The 24,695-nt window shown below is 40.4% G+C and overlaps 1 protein-coding gene across 9 annotated transcripts in view; it reads left to right on the top strand.

Moving 5' to 3' along the window:
- LRRC4C (leucine rich repeat containing 4C) overlaps positions 1-24,695 on the top strand; it is a 1,846,189-nt gene that overhangs the window by 483,154 nt on the left and 1,338,340 nt on the right. For 3 of the 9 annotated variants that reach the window (XR_014069609.1, XR_014069615.1, XR_014069610.1), the window contains one exon: positions 12,729-12,940. The exons of 4 other annotated variants lie outside the window; for them this stretch is intronic. The gene's annotated coding sequence lies outside the window, so the exon portion shown is untranslated. Of the gene's footprint in view, positions 1-11,758; positions 11,870-12,728; positions 12,941-24,695 lie in introns of all 9 variants that reach the window. 2 more of the 9 variants (XR_014069611.1, XM_081544971.1) reach the window with 1 other exon arrangement.

Below are 24,695 nucleotides of genomic sequence, written 5' to 3'. Positions count from 1 at the left end.
GTAGGATTTCTGCCAAAAATGTATAATCTGAATCTAATCATGGGGAAATGTCAGACAAACCCAAATTGAGGGAGAGTCTGCAAAATGACTGTCTTGTAATCTTCAAAACTGCCACAAGAAAAAACGTTGAAAGAGAAAAAAAAACACGTTAAAGTCAAAACAATATGAAGGACAAAGAGAAACTCTATGAGTCTGAAGGAGACGAAAGACACAGGACAGGGAGACCAAGTGCCTGATGCTGGATGTCATCCGGGAAAAAGGATATTTAATTGGTGAAGTCTGAATAAGGTCCTAGATTAGATAACACTTTAAATCACCATAAATATCCTGATTGGAAAAATTATACCATGGTTACGTGAGAGGATAGTCTATTTATAGAGGTATAGAGACATCATATTATATTTTCAACTTAAACTTTTTTTTTCCTTGAGAAAGAGGGAATCAGAAAAGAAGTGTGATAAAACGTTAACATTTTGAGAACCTGAGTGAAGGGTATACAGGTAGCGTTGCCAGATTTTGCAAACAGAACACCTGGTTAGATTTGAATTTCAGATAACTAAGGGGTATTTTTGTTAGAGATTTATCTAACTAGCGCATGGGATAGATTTATATTTAAAATTGTTGTTTTAAAATTCTAACATATCTGAATATCTTTTATTTTCAATATTTGGAGCATATTTATATTAAAATAATTATTTACATGAATTTCAGATTTAATTGGATGGCCAGTGTGTTTTCTGACAACCTTACTATAGCATTTCTTTGTGCCACTTTTGCAACCTCCTTGTAAATCCACAGTTCTTTCAAAAGAAAAGTTTTTAAAAAGTAAGGTATGCAAAAGGCTGGGAATCAAAAGTTTGACAGTTTTAAAGGACTTGCATCTATCACAATTTAAAAAAAAAGGGGAGGGGGACATCCTTCTATCTAGAAATTTGAGTCAGCATCCTACCTGACTGGCTTCCCTGGTGGCTCAGATGGTAAAAGCACCTCTTTGCAATGCGAGAGACCCAGGTTTGATCCCTGGGTCGGGAAGATCCCCTGGAGAAGGAAATGGCAACCCACTCCAGTACTCTTGCCTGGAAAATTCCATGGACGGAGGAACCTCATAGGCTACAGTCCATGGGGTTGCAAAGAGTCGGACACGACTGAGCGACTTCACTTTTCCTACCTGACTGGGCAAAATGGAAAATGGGAAGGACAGAGGAACCTGGCAGTCTATAGTCCATGAGGTTGCAAGAGTCATACACAACTTAGCAACTAAACCACCACCGTAAGACGTGAGATTTAATTTACTTGGCTCTTACCATATACTTGTGATTTTGTTTTGTTTGGTTTTAATCTCCACTAGAAATATGATAGGGCTTCCCTATGGTGGTTCAGATGGTAAAGAATCCACCTGAAATGCGGAAGACCTGGGTTTGATCCCTGGGTTGGGAAGATTCTCTGGAGAAGGGAATGGCAAGCCACTCCAGTATTCTTCCCTGGAGAATTCCCATGGACAGAGGAGCCTGGTGGGCTACAGTCCATGGGGTTGCAGAGAGTTGGACATGACTGAATGATTTAGCACAGAAAGTTGATAAGGGAGGGAGGTTATGTTAAATTGGGGGAATTTTTATTTTGCAGGCATTGTGTTACTGGAATTTGTTTATACTGTCACTTAAAATCATTATCTAACGTCTGGCACAATATATTAGATGGCTTACCTGTGCATATTCTGAAATGAGAAGTGGAATCTCAAGTATTAATTTTCAGCCTAGTCTACAGCAGTACCTTGGAGTTAATGTGCTGTTCTGAAAGATTTCTGAGCTTTTCGTTGGCAGGCAGGGACAAACTGTTGCCCACTGGTGGTGTCAGGAGAGTCACTAGAGGTACAGTAGTTGTTATTAGGAGAAATTTAAAATGGGTTAACATCACAAGGAGGTAAGTCTGTCTCGTTGAGGTGAACAGGTGAATTATCGCTTCTTATTACAGTGACATCCTCCTCTCAGCTTTATCAGTATTAAAGCAACATTTTCGTCTTCACCTTCCAAATTGTATATTCTTTCATTTCTTAAAGCAGGTTTATTACAGTATAATGTATATGCAAATAACTGAATATGTTAAATATGTACAATGTAAAGAGTTTGGACATATGCCTGTGATACTTCTCAGTATAGTCAAGCTAATAAATATACCCATCACCTCCAAGGTTTTCTTGTGCTCCCTTCCTTTTATTTTTGCTGTGATAACTACACTTAACATAAGATCTATCCTAGCAAAATTCTAAGTGTGCATACTGTGTTGTTAACTACAGATGCAGTATTGTACAGCAGAGCTCTAGAACTTATTCATCTTGCAAAACTGAAACTTTATATACACTGAGCAACATCTCCCTCTATCCCCCTCTCCGAAGTCCTTGGCATCCACCATTCTATTCTTGACTTCTACGAGACTGACCCTTTTAGATGCCTTCTATAAATGCAATCCCCTAGAGAAGGGAAAGGCTACCCACTCAAGTATCCTGGCCTAGAGAATTCCATGGGCTACAGTCTACAGGGTCACAAAGAGTCAGACACGATTGAGTGACTTTCATAAGTGCAATCATACAGTATTTGTCTTTTTGAGACTGGCTAATTTTACTTAGCATTATGTTCTCCAAATATAGTCAATCTTTTAATCTAAATTGTGGATGGGGAAGGAAAAACTATTAATTCTCTTCCTTCCCTCACCCAAATTTTTAACCAGTACCTGTAGATGAGAATAAGAGTCAATGTAGTTAAGTATCTTTCTCCAGGTTACATTTATAGAAAGTTTCCAACCAAGATTTAAGTTGTTTACTTTTTACTCCGGTGTTCAGGTTTTTTTTTTTTTTTTTTCATCTCGATGACCACCATTAAGAATGTAATGATATTATATAATATTTATATAATAATCACAACATTCACATCCAGCATAAATAACTATTCTTTAAACTACATGGCCTCTAGTCAGTATGCATTGATCTAAATATGTGAATAATATTTAATGGGAAATAAATAATTGAATGAGACACGAAATGCTTAATATTTCATAGACTGCTGCTGTCTTATTCTCTTGGTACAGTAGAAGCTACTAATCATTTTCAATAATAATAATTTATCTCAACTCTACAAATGAACAACATAAAAAAACCCTCAGTTCACTTACTCAGTTCCCAATTCATTTAATTCTTCTTTGTCAAGTTATTCTAAGATGTTTTCCCTCAAGTTTCGTACCAGAGAGCAGCCTTTGTTTTACTTACCAAACCACTGTACTATCTGTGGTAGATACTAGAGTACCATTCAGCACAAACTCACCTGGAGCCTGAAGCAAAGGCATCTTGAGCAATGAAGCAATGCACAGTCTTTTTGAGGGAGAAAATTAAGCGCTCGTCGTGAGCCACTGAGGTTTTATGGTGATTTGTTATGCAGTATTATTGCGTAGCTGACCCTTAGAAATTACTCCCAATCTTGTTTGCCAAGCCACTAGGGAAAATACCTTCTGTAGGGAGCCTGCATTAATTCCTTCTCTCTGTTGCTCTGTTTCCAACTGCCTTGTGTTGCAGAAAGAGTGAGCGAACTGTGGTCTATTACATGGTAGAGCAAGGAGGTAGTTACACGCTCAGCACTTCCCAGCTGTCTTCCATGAGAAATGCGTGATGGATGGTGTTTATAGGAATGTCACATTTCCGTGAGGGTCCCTGGGAATGCTTGACAAGCTGGCTGTACTCTCCCCATCCTTTTTTTCTAATTCAAGAAAGCATCTTATCATAGAGGTAAAAGTAAGAGTGATGTTTTTTACAGAGATACTATTGAATCTACTTTAAGATGTATCCAAAAATAATTGTCATGAATATCAGTATTTCAATATTCATTTTACCTAACAGCTAATATGACAGAACTATGTGTATAGGGGCTTCCCAGGTGGCACCAGGAGTAAAGAACTCCCCTGCCAATGCAGGAGACATAAGGGATGTGGGTTCAATCCCTGGATCGGGAAGGTTCCCTGGAAGAGGGCATGGCAACCCACTCTAGTGTTCTTGCCTGAAGAATCCCCCTGGACAGAGGAGCCTTGCGGGCTGGGCTACATACAGTCCATAGGGTCACGTGGAGTCGGACACAACTGAAGAAACTTTAGCACGCACGCGTTTGCCAATATAGCAGAGAATTATACTAGAGGAATAAGTAGAAACATTCTTCCTCTCTCATTTTATGCGAACCTGTTTTCCTCCACCTCAAGAGCTGAAACCGTGTATTATATCTCAACTGTACCGAGCATATATAGTATACACTCAGTAATTCCAATCACTTTTTTTTTAGTGGTCTTCTAAAGATAAGGACATTATAACTTCTGTCTTTCTACATTTTAGTGAAAAGCGCTGATTTTTGACCCCCAAAACTATCTTTTGTATGCTCTCACAACTTGGATTTTTGTAAAGGAAAACATGTGGAACTCCCACTAACTGCTGTCAGATCCCTTTTCCTGCTGGACCCTGAACTTCTTGTAACATCTCATACCAATATTACAATGTTGCAAACACTGGAGAAGGAAATGGCAACCCACTCCAGTGTTCTTGCCTGGAGAATCCCAGGGACGGTGGAGCCTGGTGTGCTGCTGACTATGGAGTCGCACAGAGTCGGACACGACTGAAGTGACTTAGCAGCAGCAGCAGCAAACACTTCCAGGTATTACAACACACTCATTTCAACTACACAACTGACAGTCTGGTTCATTTAAAATTTTTCTCTTCATATGTTATCTAAAGCTCCCATATTCCTCCAGGTGTAGATTAGATTTATGGCTCTTGACCAGGACTTAGTGGAGAACGGCTGTATACATCCCATTTGTTCTTTCTGCCATCCATGACTTCATCTTCATTACTCTGTTTACTTGTCTGACACCAAAATAAGGAAGAGGGAGAGGAAAAGATGGCCTTACACAGTGACAGGTTCGTTGTCTCCTTTCTCAGTTGTAATTGTGAATCACCTCTGTGACTGTTCGCTCTTTGAGGTCTGTTGCAAATGGCTACCTTACTTTGCTTTTGTGCAAAATAAGGCTCAACTTCTGGTTCCTTCTTGGATACATATTTGATGATTCTTTTGAATAGTTCTTGTGGTACCCTCCTACTTAGTCTCTTGGCATGAAATACTTGACTGGGACTCAGCTTCTTCATCCCTAATTCTCAGCCTTGATTCCAATGTGTATTTCCTCAACTGTTTTATTGTTATAGCCTCTTAGTCCAGAAGATGCCCCTGAGTGGGGGCAATGCAGGGCAAGTCCTAGCTAGCTGCAGCTAGTGGTCACTTGTCCCCCTAAGTGGTAGAAATGCAGGTTGCTTCTAAAGCATTCTTTTTGACTTTGTCATGTCCCATTTGTACACTTCTGTCTGCTCCAGTTGTATGAGGAAGGTCCACAATGGTTTAATTGACATTGTGTCAGTGAATGAAATCCCAGGTTTTCTTTCCTTTAAGATGCCCTATACTTAACTCATTTGTCTCTAAATATCCTCCTCTCCTCAACTTCAGAGAGGGGAAACAAGCTATATATCTTAGGATTATGCTTTCCTTTACAAGTCAATTTTCTTCACTCCCTGATAGCACTTTTTAACTGTCCTTAGAACATACAGACAAATGAATGGACCTAGAGATTGTCATACTGAGTGAAGTCAGTCAGACAGAATGACAGATATCATATGATACCACTTATAGGTAGAATCTATAAAGAATGGTACACATGAACCAAACACAAAACAGAAAAAGACCCACAAATGTAGAAAACAAATTTAGAGGGAGGGATAAATTTGGAGATTGGAGTTGACATATAAACACTAATATACAAAATAGGTAACTAGTAAGAGCCGACTGTATAGCACAGGGGAGTCTCCTCAATACTCCGTAATGCCTTATGTGGGAAGGGAATCTAAAAAAGAGTGATATATGTACAGCTGACTCACTTTGCTGTACATCGGAAACAGCACAACCTTGTAAATAGCTGTGTGTGTGTGTTCAGTCACTCAGTTGTTTCCGACTCTTTGTGACCCTGTGGACTGTAAGCCCACCAGGCTCGTCTGTCCATGGAATTTTCCAGGCAAGAATACTGGAGTGGGTTGCCATTTCCTTCTCCAGGGGATCTTCCTGACCCAGGAATGAAACCTGCATCTCCTGCATTGGCAGGTGGCTTGTTTACCATTAGCACCACTGTGGATGCCTATAAAGAAAGAATATGCAGACAAACCTATTTGATGTCTTTTGCAGCTGAGGCAAACCTTCTCCAAATACTGCTTGAATTAGGTGCTCAAGAGAGCACCGTCTAAACCATGGGAGACGATATGATTGTTCAGCAAGTACTCTTCCTTCCCACCTCCATGGAAGGTGCTTTCTCATCCTCACCACACCAACCTGAAGCTTGGTCATGTGACTTTATTGTGCCGGTAGGATGTGACTAGAGGTGGCTGAGCAGAGGCTTTGATGCCCCTCTGTGGCTGGCCTTCCCTTGCCAGCTACTATGCCCCGGGTAGCTGCTGCTGTTTCAGGCTTTGTTTCAGAACAGAAGACACGGAGAGCCAACTTAGCTCAGGACACCTTTGCAGACTCATTGGCTGGGGAGTGAGTAATGACTATTGTTTTAAGGCACTGAGATTTGAGGGTTGTTTGCTGGTGCAGCACAGTCTGATTAATATGTCAAGTCAAATCGCTGTACTCTTTTACAACCTCTGTCAATGCCCTACACTAAACCTGCTATGCATTCAGGGCCAACTTTTTGGATGTGTGATCTATACATTCACAAATGGCCTCTTGGTTTAATGCTCTAAGGCCACCAGTATGAAATTATTAATAATTTTTGGACAACTGACTCCATATTTTCATTTTTCATCTGGACTTCATCAAATTGTATAGTTGGTCCTAAATCTGATATAAGTATTTTAATGGGAAGTTGGCAGAGGGTAAGCCTTATCTAGAAGCATGATAACTCTGGCTTCTGCTTTATCATATGATACTCCAGGCATTATCTTCATTACCTCCACCATAGTTTGGCCTCAGGTCAAATAAAAGGGAGGGAACACAGCCCCGCCAATCTATAGAAAATTGAATTAAAGATTTACTGAGCATGGAGTGATAAGAAAGCCTCTTCAGTGATCAGTGCAAAGAAATAGAGGAAAACAATAAAAATGGAAAGACTATAGATCTCTTCAAGAAAATTAGAGATACCAAGGGAACATTTCATGCAAAGATGGGCACAATAAAGGACAGAAATGGTATGGACCTAACAGAAGCAGAAGATATTAAGAAGAGGTGGCAAGAATACACAGAAGAACAATACGAAAAAGACCTTCATGACTCAGATAATCATGATGGTGTGATCACTCACCTAGAGCCAGACATCCTGGAATGTGAAGTCAAGTGGGCCTTAGGAAGCATCACTAAGAACGAAGTTAGTGGAGGTGATGGAATTCCAGTTGAGCTATTTCAAATCCTAAAAGATGATGCTGTAAAAGTGCTGCACTTAACATGCCATCAAATTTGGAAGACTCAGCAGTGGTCACAGGATTGGAAAAGGGCAGTTTTCATTCCAATCACAAAGAAAGGGAATGCCAAAGAATGTTCAAACTACCGCACAATTGCACTCATCTCACACGCTAGTAAAGTCATGCTCAAAATTCTCCAAGCCAGGCTTCAATGGTATGTGAACCATTAACTCCCAGGTGTTCAAGCTGGATTTAGAAAAGGCAGAGGAACCAGTGATCAAATTGCCAACATCCAAGGAATCATAGAAAAAGCAAGAGAGTTCCAGAAAAACATCTACTTTTGCTTTATTTACTACACCAAAGCCTTTGACCATGTGGACCACAACAAACTGGAGAATTCAAGAGATGGGAGTACCAGACCACCTTACCTGCCGCCTGAGGAATCTGTGTGCAGGTCAAGAAGCAACAGAACTGGACATGGAACAACAGACTGATTCCAAATCGGGAGAGAAGTACCTCAAGGATGCATATTGTCACCCTGCTTATTTAACTTATATGCAGAGTACATCATGTGAAATGCCGGGCTGGATGAAGCACAAGCTGGAATCAAGATTGCCAGGAGAAATATCAATAACCTCAGATATGCAGATGACACCACCCTTATGGCAGAAAGCGAAGAGGAACTAAGGAGCCTCTTGATGAAAGTGAAAGAGGAGAGTGAAAAAGTTGGCTTAAAGCTCAACATTCAGAAAACTAAGATCATGGCATCTGGTCCCATCACTTCATGGCAAATAGATGGGGAAACGTTGGAAACAGTGTCAGACTTTATTTTTCTGGGCTCCAAAATCACTGCAGGTGGTGATTGCAGCCATGAAATTAAAAGACACTTGCTCCTTGGAAGAAAAGTTATGACCAACCTAGATAGCATATTTAAAAGCAGAGACATTACTTTGCCAACAAAGGTCTGTCTAGTCAAAGCTATGGTTTTTCCAGTGGTCATGTATGGATGTGAGAGTTGGACGGTGAAGAAAGCTGAGTGCCGAAGAATTGATGCTTCTGAACTGTGGTGTTGGAGAAGACTCTTGAGAGTCCCTTGGACTGCAAGGAGATCCAACCAGTCCATCCTAAAGGAAAAGTCATGAATATTCATTGGAAGGACTGATGTTGAAGCTGAAACTCCAATACTTTGGCCACCTGATGTGAAGAAATGACTCGTTCGAAAAGACCCTGATGCTGGGAAAGATTGAAAGCAGGAGGAGAAGGGAACAACAGAGGATGAGAATGGTTGGATGGGATCACCGACTTAATGGACATGTGTTTGAGTAAACTCTGGGAGTTGGTGATGGACCGGCAGGCCTGGCGTACTGCAGTCTTAGAAGTCGCAAAGAGTCAGCCAGGACTGAGCGACTGAGCTGAACTGAACTCACAGGCAGGTTTACACACACATGTACATATACAGCATTGGCTCTCCTGATGTAATGATTCTCAACTAAGCTGTAGAATCTTGAAAAAGTTGCTTAAGTGCTGCTAAAGTATATTTGGTTGTAAAATGGCATGGATAGCAATACCTATAATAATGGGGTCTTCAAGTGAAACAAAACTCTTAAAGATCACTGACAGATGAACAAGTCTGTCTCTGTCGATTTCTCTGACCAGTATGACCAAATAGAGCAACTTTTTATAAAGAGGTAAAATCAAAGCTGTGATATTTAATTTGCATTTTCTCACTATTGGATCACAGTCAGCACAATGGACTAAAATATTTAATAGGTTTTCAAAATAAATATTCCTGCAGTAGTAATGATTCCTGTATTAATGATTTACATGATAATCTGTATAAGATCATAGGATGGAAATTGACTTTGATTTGATTCTTTGTTTCAGGAGCATGTTTATTTCAATTTTTTTTTTTTTTTACAACCAAGAAAATCAGGCTGGAATCTCCAAATTTAACCAGTATTTGGGAGAAGTGTGTGCACATAAATGCCTTTGCTTGTCTCAGTATTCAGTTGAGACATTTACTTTATTTTTAGAGCTGCTTGGACAATTGTGAATAAGAAAGCCATTTCATGTCATTTCTATTGCAACCATCAAAGATTGCTGGGAAGTTGCAGACTTGTGAAAAACTTGAGCGCTCCATCCGTTTTACAATTGCTGCCTCCAAGATATGTGTACCTTTTGAGGAAAGTAACTGGAGTACAAGACTAAAGGAGTGAACACTGGGCTGAGAAACCAAGAAAGGTCTATGGAGACAGAGTTCATCTACATATACATCATTTAGAGGAATTTTGATTCTGTCTTGTGGGTTCATTCAATCTACAGACATTTTCTTAATGGCAGGCACTGTGCTGAGCACCAAGGCTATTCAGAGAGCAGAACAGTCCCTGTTTTTGTTTTGTTTTCTTTTTATTTTTTTTTTTTTATGTGGACCATTTTTTTTTAAGTCTTTATTGACATTGTTAACAATACTACTTCTGTTTTTTATGTTTTAGTTTTTTTGGCCATAAGTCATGTGCAATCTTAGCCCCCTGACCAGAGATCGAACCCACATCCCCTGCATTGGAAGGTGAAGTTTTAACCATTCGACCACCAGTGAAGTCCCAAGGATTCTTGTTTTTCAAACCTTAATCGAGTAGTTAATGTAGAAGGAAAAAGGAGGACAGTGCTTAGCTTGGAATGTAAGAAGCATACATCTTGATCAGCTCTCAGCTAATGAAAAAATACTCTTGAACTCCTATAATAGTGATAAACTGTTCATGACATTATAGGTTACATTTTATGTTTATTCATATATGTCTGATCTTGGTATTTTGTGAACCTCTCTCAAGCACCCTGAGAGATGAGAAAATTGAGGTGGTGTGTGCAATAAATAAAAAAAAAAAGAGTCTGCCTACAATGCAGGAAACCCCAGTTTGAAAGGCCCACTTGACTTTGCATTCCAGGATGTCTGGCTCTAGGTGAGTGATCACCCCATCATGGTTATCTGGGTCATGAAGATCTTTTTTGTATAGTTCTCTGTATTTCTGCCACCTCTTGTTACTATCTTCTGCTTCTGTTAGGTCCCTACCATTTCTCTCCTTTATTTGTGCCCATCTTTGCATGAAATGTTCCCTTGGTATCTCTAATTTTCTCGAAGAGATCTCTCGTCTTTCCCATTCTATTGTTTTCCTCTATTTCTTTGCATTGATTGCTGAGGAAGGCTTACGTTTAGGTAATTCACTTTGCTGTACCGTAGAAAGTAGTGCAACATTGTAAAGCAACTAAACTACAATAAACATTTTTTTGAAAGAAATGCCTGGCCCCGCATGAACACATGACGTAGAGTCTGCAGCAGTGGTGGCTGGGTCTCTGTGTTTTCATCAGATGTGGAGGCCTTCCCCGTGCGAACCAAAGCTGGGGACAAATTGACTCTTCCAGGTGTTTTCACCTGTGATTAAGCTGTGGATTTCAATTTTTTTTTTAACTTTTTTGTTTTTGTAGTAAGAATATTTAACCTGAGATTATACCCTCTTCACAAATGTTTAAGTCTGTAATAGAGCACTGTTAACTATAGGCACCGTGTTATACAGCAGATCTCCTGAATTAATTCTTTGACTGACAAACATGGTAAGAAGTTAAGATCCATGTATAGGCAAATAATAATAGAATAGGCATTTTCCATAACACTGCTTGTCGTTACTGCATGTGATGAAAGCTAATCCTTTCTGTTTGCATTTTGTAAATGCAAATTGTGTCTCAGTAAATTAATGTCATTCATCAGTGATGGACCATGACTCACATTTTGAAAGAGACACCTTTAGAGAGGTGGCCTCAGGGCTTGTAGGTGGGAATCCGCAGACCCCCATTTAAAGCAGAGCAGCTTGCTAAGTAGCTCTCTTCCTCTCTCCCTCTCTCCCTCTCTGAATTTTTTTTTAAATTTTTTATTCTCTTCTACATATGATTTTATATAAAGTGTTCCTTAGATTTAAAACACCAAAAAAAAAAAAAAAAAAAACCTTCTTTAGCCATAACAAGCTGCCCTGTAGACTTGGTCCCAAAGGAGATAAGAATGATGAATAACACACTATCTCTGTCCTCAAGTTGCTTTTCATATAATTGATGAGCCATGACTAATCCATGTGAAGCAAATAGTAGATAATTAAGTGCTAGGGAGATATGGTAGAATACCAAAAATATCTCAGGCTTGGGAGTTCAGGCATTTGATTAAAGAGGGTTATTGAACTTTCACCGGGTCCTAGGCTTTGTTCTAGGCCTTGGGAATATCATGATGAATAAGACACAGTGTCCACCTTCAAGGAGCTGAAAATTGAGAAGGAAAAAGAATCAAAGAGGCTGTTGCACCCAGATGTGATTGTTACTATGAAAGAAATACATGGGAGCATGAAAGAAGAACCTGCCTAATCCTGGGTGAGAAAGAAGGGACTTACCACCTTGCAGATGAAAACTTGGGCTTAATGGGGAGGAGGTACCCGGGCAGATGGAGAAAACTCCCAGGTGAAGGGGCTCGGGAGCATGTGGTCTGGCCCTGGAAGAACCACAGGTAGTTTAGAACCCCAGAGGGTGAGGGGAAAGGGAGAGTTCTGGGGAGGATACGTAGTTACGTAGCAGATAGGTAATGCACAAGGCCTTGACAGTCATGTGAAATGATTCCAATTATATACTCAGTGCTTTGGGGGAGTCACGCAAGTGTCACCACCAGCCAAAGAGTCAAGATTAAGATGTACACTTAAGGCAATGTTTATGGACTCTTGGGTGGAAACTGGAGAAAGGGTTCAGTGGCTTGCAGGAAGTTAAGATGAGACTGGGCTGCAAGATTTAGGCAAGAGGAAATAAGAGACAAACTGGCCATGGGCAGTGTGGACAGAGCAGAAGAGTGAAAAAAGTGGAACTAGAATTACTGTGGGACCCAATGACTGTTATGATTTCAAATTCTAATTTGGCTGGTTACTAAAAGTAGTGTTTTGGGAAAATCGTTTAACTTCAGGTTTTCCCATGTTCAACATGAGAATATTAGAAAATATGTTCTCTGTATTATTTCTCAGCTTAAAATTTCTAAGGTTATAAAATTTTCTAATAAATATTTTACCCTGGTTATGGAGAAAGTGGGTGATAATGACCTAGAGGAGGATGGTTGATTGTTTGGTCCTGAAAAGTGTTGGCTCATATTTTAGATTTTTATTAAAATGGATATGAGACCTAAGAAAATATCAGACTTGAAATATGTCACATTAGTAAATAAACTTTATCACTTTACATATAATTACAGGTAGGAAGTGGCTTCCCAGGTGGTACTAATGGTAAAGAACCCACCTGCTAATGCAGGGGACTTAAGAGACATGGATTTGATCCCTGGGTCAGGAAGATCTCCTGGAGAAAGGCCTGGCATCCCACTCCAGTATTCTTGCTGATTAGTTCCATGAACAGGAGAGCCTGGCAGGCTACAGTCCGTGAGGTCACATAGAGTTGGACACAACTGAAGTAAGTGACTTAGCATGCATGCTTACACAGGTAGGAAGAACACGTTTCTCCTCATTTCCAGCTCCTTTCCCAGAGCTAGGTTCATTCTTTTCCTGATTTCCTCACTGGAAGCTGATTGCATCGTGAGCCTTGTACTACTGAAGTCTGATTTTCTGTACTCTGATATTTTCCTCTAAAAACATGTGTTGTGGTTGTTGGATAATTTGTAGCTCACTATAGATATTAACATTGCTTGTGTCTGGTAGCTGACTAATGTGCTTATTTTAGATAGCTCATTCCTTTGATGGTAAAGATTATGTGCCGAGAGATATTGAGTGCCAATTTTGTGGAGAGATATTGCTTATGCTAATTCATATGCCCTGGCATTTAATTTGGTGCCTTTACAGTTCAGCAAAATTACTTGGTTTTTCTATTCTGGTGCAAAGGGAATTTCCATAGGGTTTTTACTATTATTAAGGTTTATAGGAGCTAATAAGAATAGTGGTAATGTCACTACCATTCATTAAGTGCTTACTGTGTGCCAGTAGTTATTCCAAGATTTTTTGATAATTGTCTTGCATATGTTTTCTCATATAATTTTTTCAGCCTCTCTGAGAGGTAGATACATTCCAGTCCCCATTTTAAAGAAGAGGAAACTCAAACCCATGAGCCCACCTTCCAGTCTATGTTGCTTTATTTCATGACGTCAGAGGACTGTTTCTGCTTTATGCTTTCTTCCCTCCTCCCCCTCTTATCCCTCCTCTACTTTGTCTCCCGCTGCCTCCTTCTCCCTCTCATCTCTCCCTCTCTATTCAAAGAGTTTCTTCTTTCTCTCCTCCTCCTCAGTTAAGATGAACAGTAACAACATGCGATGGCGTGGACTATTTATGGTGAAATAAATAATGGATAGTTATAGTGAAATATTTAAAAGGCACCGTTAAAAATGAAAGGAATTCAATAGCCCACTTAAGTGCTTTTGACTTTCACCATATATAGGGCTTCCCTAGTGGCTCAGGGGTAAAGAATCCACCTGCCAATGCAAGAGACGCAAAGACTTGGGTTCAATCCCTGGGTCGGGAAGATCTCCTGGGGAAGGAAATGGCAACCCCACTGCAGTATTCTTGCCTGGAAAATTCCATGGACAGAGGAGCCTGGCAGGCTACGGTCTGTGGGGTCATAAAGAGTCAGACACGACTGAATAACTCAACAACGACAAGGCACAAATGAGACCCCCAGGAGGGTTTTCGCTTGTTTATTCCCCTTTCTCTCCTCCTCTTTGTCTCTGATCCTCTCCTCTTCTTCCTCTGTCACTACTAATACTACTGCTACTTCTCTTTGTTCTTCCTTTCACTGTCTCTCTCCCACCCTCATCATTGCTGGTTTAACCTCTAGGAGTAACCACATTGCTTTATGGATCACTCAACAGGTCTTTCTATAATGTCTATCACACAGAGCATTAGATAAAGTAACTATAATGCTGTGGTCTCGGGGTGTTGACTGAAGATGATTGGAGATATTTTGGATACAGAAGACAAATGCAGAGTCCAATCTGGCAGAGTTCCATGAACAACCTTGACTTTTCATTTTCAATCTGTGTGATATCCAGGTCAAATTTTATCTTCTTACAAGTAACTGATAGCAAATAGACGGTTTCTCACGTTTCGATCCCACTCCTCCATCCTCTAGCAAAGATCTTCTTCTACGTCCTAGGATAGTGAAAATAAAGCTCCGATCTGAACATGTAGTTTCATCAGGACCAGACGTGCAATGGTCAGAAAGAGAAAAGCAGACATCGTATATTAATGCATCTATGTGGAATCTAGAAAAATGGTACAGATGAACCTATTTGCAGAGCAGGAATGGACATGCAGACGTCGAGAATGGACATGTGGACACAGGGAATGGGGGGATATGGGGAGACTGGGATTGACAAATACACACTCCCATGTGTCAAAGAGATAGCTAGTGGGAAGCTGCTGTATAGCACAGCTTGGTGATCTGTGATGACCTAGAGAGGTGAGAAGGGGAAGACGGGAGGGAGGTCCAAGAGAGGGGATATATGTAAACCTATACAATGGCTGACTTGCTTCATTGTACAGCAGAAACTAACACAACATTATAAGGCAACTATACCCTCAATTTTTTTTTTTTTTATAAAATCAACATTGATTAGAATATTTGCCCCCATGCCATTCCCAACTAAAATTCTACCATCAGATAAGTTTGTTTGCCCTTGGCTGTGTAGAGATTGCTCTTTCATCAAATACAAATATGCCAGAGATGAATGACATCAAAAACTGAGAATTAATATATCAAGCCCAGGCAAGTTGGCTCAGTGCTAACTGAGAGTCATTTATAAGACAAGGAAATGGGGGGAGAACAGGAGACATGGTGTGATGCCAGCTCCAAGGTGGTAACAGTGCATTGCTGAGATGAAGATGAAGCTCTCCAGGGAGTCAGTGAATGTCCCGCATGATCACAAAAGGCTCTGTGTCCAGGGTTACTTGAAGTCAGGTTTTTGTTTGCTTTTTAACAATTATTTTTCCCCAAAGAATCACATCAGACCTAGAAAAGAGGGAATTAATTCATTTGTAGGTCTAAGATTGAGGCCCTGAAAGTTCAGTCAGTTCAGTTCAGTCGCTCAGTTGTGTCTGACTATTTGCAACCCCATGGACTATAGCATGCCACACTTCCCTATCCTTCACTGTCTCCCGGAGCTTGCGCAAACTCATGTCCATTGAGTTGGTGATGTCATGCGACCATCTCATCCTCTGTCGTCCCCTTGTCCTCCTGCCTTCAATCTTTCCCAGCATCAGGGTCTTTTCCAATGAGTCAGTTCTTCGCATCACATGGCCAAAGTATTGGAGTTTCAGCTTCAGCATCATTCCTTCCAATGAATGCCCAGGACTGATCTCCTTTAAGATGGACTGGTTGGATCTCCTTGTAGTCCAAGGGACTCTCAAGAGTCTTTTCCAACACCACAGTTCAAAAGCATCAATTCTTCGGTGCTCAGCTTTCTTTATAGTCCAACTCTCACTTCCATACACTACTGGAAAAACCGTGGCTTTGATTAGACGAACCTCTGTTGGCAAAGTAATGTCTGCTTTTTAATATGCTGTCTAGGTTGGCCATAGCTTTTCTTCCAAGGAGCAAGCGTCTTTTAATTTCATGGCTGCAATCACCATCTGCAGTGATTTTGGAGCCCCCTAAAATAAAGTCTGTCACTGTTTCCAGTGTTTCCCCATCTATTTGCCATGAAGTGATGGGACCAGATGCCATGATCTTAGTTTTCTGAATGTTGAGCTTTAAGCCAACTTTTTCACTCTCCTCTTTCACTTTCATCAAGAGGCTCCTTAGTTCCTCTTCTATTTCTGCCATAAGGGTAGTGTCATCTGCGTATCTGAGGTTATTGATATTTCTCCTGGCAATCTTGATTCCAGCTTGTGCTTCATACAGTCCAGCCTTTCTCATGAAGTACTCTGCATATAAGTTAAATAAGCAGGGTGACAATATACAGCCTTGACGTATTCATTTACCTATTTGGAATCAGTCTGTTGTTCCATGTCCAGTTCTAACTATTGTTTCCTGACCTGCATACAGATTTCTCAAGAGGCAGGTCAGGTGGTCTGGTATTCCCCTCTCTTTCAGAATTTTCCAGAGTTTGTTGTAGATCATTTTTCCTGGTAGTGTTGGGATGATCATGTGGTCATCATTATGCAGAAAGATGTCTTAGTCTGTTTGGGTTGTCAGGAAAAAATTCCACAGGCTGGGCAGCTTATCAAAACCAGAAACATATTTCTCACAGTTCTGGAGCCTGGGCATCTGAGATGAGGGTGCCAGCTTGGTTCAGTGAGAGCCTTCTGCCTGGTTCCAAGCCAGCACCTTCTCACCTGGTAGAAGGGGTAAGAAACTCGCTCTCTTTTATGAGATCACGGATCCCATTCGTGAGAGCTCTACTCGCAGAGACCAGTCACCACCAAAGACCCCACCTACTGGTACCATAGCAGGGGGTTAGGATTTCAATGGATGAATTTTATGGGGAACACAAACATTCAGACCATCACCGAGTTCAGTTCCTTACATTTAAAATCAAATCCCTGGTGACTCAATGAAGAATCTGCAGAGACTCAGGTTTGATCCCTGTGTCAGGAAGATCCCCTGGAGAAGGAAATGGAACCCACTCCAGTATTCTTGCCTGGAGAATTCCGTGGACAGAGGAATGTGACGGGCTACAACCCACAGAGTCACAAAAACAGTCAGACATGATTTAGTGACTAAACAATTGTGTTTGACAGCTACCTGACTTTGTACCTGTGACCTTAATCTCTCCAAGCCTCAGTTTCTGCATCTATAAAATGGAATAAATAGTGGACTCTCAACTGTGTAGACTTGAGCAAATTACCAGTGTAAAGTAGCAGATATAGTGACTGCTTATTATTCTTGTTGAATTCTTATTGTTTTCGTTTAAACTAGGATGTTCAGAAGGAAAGAATTCAGGAGGTCTGGCTGAAGTGAAAATAAAACACAACCACCCTATTGTGTAAAGTGCCTCATTCTCACTAAGCTGGGCCCTCTTCAAGCTGGTTACCCCAGAATGTCTTCACATTCTTTTGAATAGATTTTGGGATCTTTGTTTAAAGGAACTTTTTAAATGCAAATGTAATTCTACATACAGCATCTTCTGCCCTCTTCTGGCTTCTCCAGGAAATTCAAGTAACAGTATAAACTAGAGAATGCATTTTTAAGTTTTATTTTTAGTGGACACCCAGAGTTCACCATTTCTCTCAGTTCTATATGAGAAAGTCACATCTGTAAAGTTTTGTAAAACGATGGGAGTTATCAGAACCTTTGAGATTTTTTTCAACAGCTTGCTTTTGAGATGGAGATTTCCTTCTTTTATTCAATCCTATTATTCTAGTGCCAGTTCTACATGTCAAAACTACAAAATAAATAATTAAATGGTGCCACAAATGATTGCTGAGACTAACATCTGAGGTCATTATAATTCCTGAGATAATTAATCAGATGTTTAAAGTAGAATCCCCGGAATGTGAGAACCTTTGATTATAGAAAAAGCCTGAGGCCAGAAGTCTCACTTGTGATAGAGACTGTATTGGACTTGAACTCATTTTCCCCCATCTTCAAAAAATAAATAAAAGCATAATTTTTAAAGGTAGGGAAATGCCATTTTGATTTTCAGACTTGGTGTGGATTGAGCACCAGTTTGCTGTGCATTTGAAAGGCAGTATTTGAAGTTATGTGTACAATCTTACACCCAGCTAGAGGTGTCATGACTTGGCAAAAGATTTCCTGTTAAAATGCAACATGAAAACAGAGGTTTTTGTTGGTCAATACAAGGCAGCCAGAGGACAGCTTGCTGTGATGGGGAGGGTCACAGTCAGCCGAGATCAACTGGCTGATGCTGAGGGCAGTCTCACGCATCTCAGGGCTTCCTGCAGTTGGAAAAGATGAGCTAAACAGAATGAAAGGAACATGGAGGGGAAGCCCAGTCGGCATGAAGAGAAAAGAGGAACCAATAACTGACGATGAGAGCAGCCAAACCTTTGTGATGTCAGCTGCAGTTTGTACATTTTCATCTTAGGTTATATAATTCAGGGGTCCCCAGAGTTGAAGAGCTACCATCCAGACTCTTATTTTTCAGCCAACCCTTAGTTATGAATGTTGAGAATTTATGTTTATTAGATTACCCCAACCCAAAACAACTAAAAGATTTTACCGCAAGAAACATTACTTACTCATTAGAACACATTGCTATTCATAAGAGTATGCTCAGATGCTCAGTCGTGTCTGACTCGTTGTGACCCCATGGACTGTAACCCACCAGGCTCCTCTGTCCATGGAATTTCCCAGGCAGGAATACTGGAATGGATTGCCCTTTCCTTCTCCAGGGTAGGACACACTCCTCTGCATGCAATAAAAACAAAAATATAAGGAAAAGATGATGTTATACTAAAACCCGAGATGATTTACCATTTTTAGCATATATTACCACCTTTTTGCTTATTTCTATTGTGCCATGACTGGGACAAGAAAACTCCCCCACCTGACTTGGAGGAGGAACTGATGATGGAAGCTCGATGTCTCCTCAAGAAAGAGAAGGAAGGTGGGCTCCTCCTCCTCCTTCCTTTTCCTTTGATTATAAAGCTGTAGCCAACTAAGGTCTTCACCTGGCATCCTCTTGCCCACCCACTTGTAAGCCTCACAAGGGTCTTATTCTAATAAATCAGTTCTTATATATCACTTAGCCTCTCACTGAATTCTGCTTGTGCTGAAACATAAAGAACTGAATCTCCTCAGAGCTCTCAAGGCATTTCTGCAATTTCACTGCCATTGAACCACCACCAGTGGCAACTCCTGAAAGCACCATGTCTCTAGGTCAGGCTGTGCCAAGAAATGAATTCCCCATGGAGTCTCTTTCCTTATGCCATCTTATTCTCAATGGAAGCCTAAAACTGCGAAAGTGTTAGTCACTCAGTCACCTCTGACTCTCTGTGACCCCATGGACTGTAGCCCGCCAGGCTCCTGTGTCCATGGAATTCTCCAGGCAAGAATACTGGAGTGGATAGCCATGCCCTTCCCCAGGAGATCTTCCCGACTCAGGGATCGAACCCTGGTCTCTCACATTGCAGGCAGATTCTTTACCATCTGAGAAGCCTGACGCTGTAGGTATAGGTTGTTGATGCTGCCTGGAACACCTAGGCCATGACCTAGGCTGGAAAATTGAGTTGACTTCTACCTTGGCTTGGAGTGGTAGGACTCATGATGTGGGGATTGCCTCAACTATAGTTATGATGTTGAGAAGATGCTGGTTGGCAATAAATATGGTATACATTCCCAACATGCTCACATTATAAATCAACAATGTGTGCAAAGCTTTATATATACTATGAAATCCCTTTTTGCAAAGCAAATTATATAGGCATGCATAAAAATAAAGACTAAAGGATTAAACTCGAAATAATAATATTGGGTGTGGGAGACGCTGGCAAATAGAATTTGATGTGTTTTTTTTTTAATACATATTATGTTCGTATACCTGTGCTTTCTGAATTCTCCACAATACATATATATATAATTTATCCAAAAAAACCTAGAAGTTGAAACCCACAGAATCATTCTTAGCCAGTATCATACAATGTTTGATATAGAATTGAAAGGAATAGTAGAATGTTTAAAGTTCTTCTTTCTTCATATGAGAAAACTGAGGATAAGGGAGGGTGAAGAGGCTTCTACAAGGTCATTAAGAGGCTTCTACAAGGTCCTTCCCTTGGAAGATAATGAAGCCGGTCCAGAAATCCGTAGTTATCAGACTTTTAAGATGAGGGATTTTTCCCTTCCATCTTGGATGTTTGTATGTTATCTATGACAACTTGTTAAAATTGTAAAGTGTGGGTGATTTATACTTGATGGCTAGCTCAGTTCAGTTCAGTCACTACATGAAAATTCCCAGTTATTTTGGATGTAGCATGAGAGTCCTTTTTAGGTCGAGAAGGGCATGCAGATCAGCTAACCCAGTCTCTTTGTCTTGTCAGTTAGGGCAAGTTTTGAGTCCCTCTTTGATTCAGTTTTCCCAGTTGTGGGATGTAAACTGAAAACACTAATGCCCCTTTGAAAAGCATTTTGAAATAAGTTTATGAAAAGAACCATGAGCATGGAATTGCTTCAAATTAGGATGGTTACTTGCTTGGAAAGATGAGTTTAATTTACTGTGTGAATTACATAGAAAGAACATCTCTTTTGAGTTGCAAAACGTATCAGAATTACCATATCTTGGAGAGAGAAATCTTTTTGTAAAGGGCTAAGTTTGGGGGAGTTAAGTGGAGAGATACAAGAAGGGCATCCTCTTCTATGTGTTAATTAGCCTCCCAATGTTTGGTGCCAGAGTCATTTTGTTCTTCACAGTACAAGGCTAACATTCAAAGTGTAATATGGAGCTCAGTGAAATCTGATTTGGTGAAGGTGTAGATTATCTTTTTTTTTTAATTTTTTAAAAATTATTTTTATTGTGATAAAAATCACATAATATAAACATACTATTTTAACCATATTTTAACTGCACAGTTCAGTGGCACTAAGTACATTCACGTTGTGCAGCTCTCACCATCATTCATCTCCCGAATTTTTCACCTTCCTAAACTGAAACTCTGTCCCTATTAATTATGAAATCCCCATTCCCCCTCACCCTCCACACCCCCAACCCCTGCATGAAGTGTTTTACACACCGTATTTCTGTCTTGAATACCTTTTGGAGAAAAACTTAGAGTTTGACTAGAAGCAGTGACTCCCCGTCTGAAAAAGCCATCCCCAGCCGGATCTACAGTCTCCTCAGTGGATCACTTTATAAAACAGGAGCCCAGGAGCCTGTCTTCTGGTCATTGAAAATTGAGCCAGGATGGACATCTTACTGAAATGAGAGCATTTTGATTTTCGCTCCCATGACTTTTTAAATGAAGTTAAGACTATTAATAAGTCTCTGTTGGTAACTAGAAGAGTAAATGCCAACTCCAGAACTGTGAGTCTCTAGAAAAAGGGAAAGGAATGTGAAGCAAGTTCAGAAAAAGGCAAACAGATCAAAAGTAAAGCTTTGACATTTATCCTCAGTATCTGTTTTTATTTAAAACTCAGTTTCAAACCCCTGAATTCTAAGGCTATCCTCTCTTTGTGTAAGCTAACTAGAATTGGTTTTTGAAAGTTAGAATTTAGGATCTTGGCTATTATATGGCATAAATAAAATTTGTACATGCATACCTACATCCACAAGAACATGTTATCTCTTATTTTCACAACGTATCCAAAAGTGGAAATTGTCATCCGCATCTTGAGCCCACAGCCCCAGAGAGTGGAAACAATTTTTCCAAAACAGACTACTTAGATTAGTTAGAGCTGGTTATTTGATCTGAGGCTGGAATAGCTTAAAATCCTGTGATCTTCCTTGTCTCTGTATCATGCCACGTCTAGAGATGTTCACCCTTTAAACATGCATTTAAGGAGATCCTGTTAAGCCCCAAGCACTGTGTTTCTGCTGTTTCACTGGGGTTGCCAAGTAGTTGTAGGTATTTACAAGATATTGTATCCATATGTGTCCATGTAGACTGCCAATGGTAGGATGCTCAGTTCAAGGTTAAGGAATAATCTCTGAGATTCATTATTCATACATACTCTCAGTAAAGATAAAATTAAGGAGAGATCAGCTTTCAAAAGACGTAGGAGGTGTTGGAGGCTTTTGGAATTACTAAAATCTTGCAACATTAAGCACTGACTGAGCTACTGTGTATGTTTCAACTGATGAGATGCCACCTGGAGTGATTTTGTCCCTGGTATTCAGATAGAATATATCTGGGATTGTCAGTGGACTGGTAATGAGCCCCTGCTATTACAGTTTCTTTTTTTTTTTTCTTAATGGACTCCTGAAGGAGATTTGATGAGTTGATGATCCAGTAAGGTCTCAAACTTCCTGATAAACCCAAAGAAGACATGTAACTTTCTCAAGGTCGCAGAGCTAGTTGGTTGCAGAGATGGGGCTTGCTAGCTAAGAATGCACTGCCAACAGAAATCATTTAAAATAATTTGTATAATATTTCTTCTGATTCCTCCAAATAATAACACGTCAATTAGATTCATGTCAGATCCATTATGTGTTCTACCCCCTCAATCTGTCATTCTCTGAATTAATGAAATGTAAAATGGGAAAATTACAGGTTTTTATAGTTAGAATCTATAGTGCTTAGGGTACAGTATAGAAGACCCTATATTAATTATGTGTGTTCTGGCTTATTAAATAATTCTACCTAATTCTACCTAATTAGGACTAAAAATTTCTCTAAATAGTATGCATTTTAAAAAATAATATTCTCAAATTAATTATATTCTTTAAAAAATGACGAGTCTATGTCAAAGCACCTCAGTTTTTTATAAAATGTATCCTTCTATCATTTGTAACAAATAAAATATAAAATATAAGCAATATGGTTGAGAACTTTGGAAGTGGAAATTATTCATTAATCCCAGGGAAGCATCTGTGCATTACCATCACAATAATTTTAGATAATAATAACAGCAGTAGTTAATACTTCAGTCCAGTTGATTCCCTCAGTTGTGTCTGACTCTGCAACCCCATGGACTGCAGCACACCAGTCTTCCCTGTCCATCACCAATTCCCAGAACTTGCTCAAACTCATGTCCATTGAGTCGGTGATGCCATCGAACCATCTCATCCTCTGTCGTCTCCTTCTCCTCCTGCCTTCAATCTTTCCCAGCATCAGGGTCTTTTCAAATGAGTCAGTTCTTCACATCAGGTGGCCAAAGTATTGGAATTTCAGCTTCAGCATCAATCCTTCCAATGAATATTCAGTCTACTTATTGAGACCAGGTGGTGCTCTGAATGTTTTACATACATTAACTTAATCTTCACAATCACCTGTTCACTTGGGTGCGTGCTAAGTCATTCCAGTCATGTCCGATTCTTTGTGACCTTATGGACTATAACCAGCCAGGCTCCTCTGTCCATGGGATTTTCCAAGCAAGGATACTGGAGTGGGTTGCCGTGCCCTCCTCCAGGGGATCTTCTTGACCCGGGGATCAAACCCACGTCTCTTACATCTCTTGCATTGGCGGGTGTTCTTTACCACCAGCACTACCCTCACTTGTGAGGTAGCCCTATTAGGACCTCTTTTAACAGATAAGGAAAATGAGGCACAGAGATTATTATGTGATTAGCTCCACTATTTCTCAGTTACTGAATGCTTCCTAGGTAAGAAAGGAGTTAGATGTGGCTGCAAATGGCAAAAGTTTGCTCTTCAATAGCTCCACATTGCATATACAGTAGAATCCCAACACCTTTGATGTCTCAGAAGGCCCTTTGTAACTTGATACCTGCCTATATGTCTAGCCTTAATTTCTTCACTCTCTCACTTGTATCCTATATTCAAGACACAGCAAACTCTTTGGTATTCCCTAGTCATGCAATGGCTTTGCTTATCTAGGTGTCTTTATATATATCATCTTATGGGAATTCGGTGAGGAGTGAGAGATCCAATAAATTACATTCTTCTTGCCTGCCAGAGTTCAGGTTCAACATAGGGATGAACACAAAGTAAGATAAGTAGAGAGCAAATGTCACCTTCACCCTGACGATGTTTATATATTAGAATATGCAGTTTATTCTGTCAGACAAGTGGTCTTCCCTAAACTCTCAAATAGACAGACTTATACAGTCTTCCAATCAAAGGCAGTTGGAGAAAACTGAAGCCTCATCACATGTTCATCTTACTGTATGGCCCAGATAGAGAGCACCCACTCTCCTAGGGCAGGCTAACTCCCCAATGAGAAGAGAAAGGACAGAGCCCCATTCTCCCCCCCAAAACTGCAATAGGTTGAGAGGCTCTTGCACCTCAGAGTTAGACAGCAGAGAGAGGCCAGGAGTGGCTTGAAAGTGGAGCTCCTCCAAACTGGGCATATTTTTAAGTCAATAATGCTGCTGCTGCTGCTGCTGCTGCTAAGTCGCTTCAGTCGTGTCTGACTCTGTGCGACCCCATAGACGGCAGCCCACCAGGCTCCCCCGTCCCTGGGATTCTCCAGGCAAGAACACTGGAGTGGGTTTCCATTTCCTTCTCCAATGCATGAAAGTGAAAAGTGAAAGTGAAGCTGCTCAGTCGTGTCCGACTCTTCCAGACCCCATGGACTGTAGTAGCCCACCAGGCTCCTCTGTCCATGGGATAAGTGAATAATGAATATATGTCAACTGTGAGGTGAATTC

The sequence above is a fragment of the Giraffa tippelskirchi genome, chromosome 11, assembly GCF_054371585.1.
Source record: "Giraffa tippelskirchi isolate mGirTip1 chromosome 11, T2T-mGirTip1v1.2.pri, whole genome shotgun sequence".
Lineage (NCBI taxonomy): Eukaryota > Metazoa > Chordata > Mammalia > Artiodactyla > Giraffidae > Giraffa > Giraffa tippelskirchi.
This window is presented reverse-complemented; position numbering and strand designations above follow the sequence as displayed.